Genomic DNA, 1,829 nt, shown 5'->3' with positions numbered 1-1,829 from the left:
TTAATAGTGGTTGTGGATATACCTGGACAGGGTTGGAAGGGGAGGGGCTGCAAGAGAGGGGGCAATACTGGGCTCCCTCCAACAGAGATCGGTGATACAGAAGCCAACCTTGCAACAGAAGTGGGGGAGCCTCTAATACCAGAACTCTTACCTGGCAGGGGGTGGGGCGGTGAGTGAACATCTTGGCTCCTTCCACTGCCCTCAGCCACCCCAAGGCCAGAACTCCATCCATGATCCGGTCAGTCCCAAGTCCAAGTCATGGGCTAATGCTTCCAGCCAAGGAAGCACCTAGGTGCCATACTAGGGACCAAGAGAATGGGAGAGGGTGGTGACGCTCCCCTAGAGTGCCTGTGTAGGAGGTCACTGGGTGGCCTTCTGTCTCCTCCACAAAAGGACTCTCATAAATGTCCTCCTGGGTTTGAACAGACCACGTAAAGGGAGCACTCCTCCCCCAAAAGGGTCTTCCATTCCTGCTTCTTCTCTGTCCACCCCCAGTGGAAACATAAGGGAATGAATATGATTATTAAGAGGGATTCAGATTAGACAGCAGGTAGGACTTCCCAACAATAACAAGGCCTGAGAGGGAACTTGAGGGGGCAGAAAAGCCATAGCAAAAAACTAGGACTGTGCTCTTGACCCCATTTTCTCCATAACACATCTGTATCCAACATGCTCCCCTAAAAGACAGGCCCCTTCTCGTCTCTAAAGAGCCTTGCTGGATGATGTTAGCAGAGCCCAGACTGGCAGCACCATTTAAGCTCTCCATCACCTTCCAGAATATCCTCCCTCCCTTCCATAATCCCTCCATGGAACTATGAATCCTGGAAATTTTCTAAATGAAAAAGCTTAAGATAGCACACATGACACAATTCTAACAGCACAAAAGGGAAATTACATCTCCTTCCTACCCGTGTCCCCAGCCACCCACCTCCTCTCCCAAGAGGCAACAACTGGTACCTATGTCCTTCTCGGGCTACTCCATAGACACCCAAGCACATGTGTATAAATTCCTCCTTTCCATTTAAACACTGACTGCAGCCTTTTTAGCTCTTCTCGACCAGGACTCCCAGCCCGAGGTCAATCTGGACCTCAGGGGATGCTGGCAAATACTAAAATTGCATGCAGAATGCTGGCCAGGCACCTGGGCACTATTTGCAGGAGGAGAGCTAACATAATAAGCCACCTGGTTTAGCCCAGTTCCTCATTTTATAGAGGAAACTGAGGCCAGAGAAGAGAAGGGCTATGTCCAGGGTCCTCAGCATGGTGGGGGCCCATCAGAAGAAGAATCCCAGGCTCCCCCTGATCTGTATGTCCAGGAGCCCTAGAACTGGGACTTGGAGGGCTGACTGAGACTGAGGATGCTGCTGGGAGGAGGAGGCAGTTTCCTTTGCATCACCGTCTGGCGTATCTAAGGGGCTGAGCTCAGTCTCACCACGCCCGGGTGCTCATCAGTGCTTCTGAGGTTCCAGCCCTCATTTCGGGGCCCTCCCACCTCCTAGCCTTGCCAGGATCCACTGTGGCCCTGGGGAGGTGGGGTGAATGGAGGCAGGATCTGGCTTGGGGTCCAGCCGATCCATATGGAAGAAGCTTCCCAGGTCTGCCCGCCCCTCCCCCGCTTTTGTTTGTACCCCACAACCTGAGTATCAGTCTTCATGGTTCCCTTACCATAGTGTTGGGGGGCCTAAGCAGGGAGAGGCAGCCAGCCCCTGTGGCCAGCCCTCTGCCTCCTCTCCTGGCCTCTGGCTTGGAGGGGAGATTCCTGGTGGGGGAGCTGGGGCAGGCAGGAGGAGGTGGGTGGAAAGGACTCCTCTGAGCACAGAAAAGAAAAG

Source organism: Colobus angolensis, unplaced genomic scaffold (assembly GCF_000951035.1).
Source record: "Colobus angolensis palliatus isolate OR3802 unplaced genomic scaffold, Cang.pa_1.0 Scaffold77, whole genome shotgun sequence".
Lineage (NCBI taxonomy): Eukaryota > Metazoa > Chordata > Mammalia > Primates > Cercopithecidae > Colobus > Colobus angolensis.
This window is presented reverse-complemented; position numbering follows the sequence as displayed.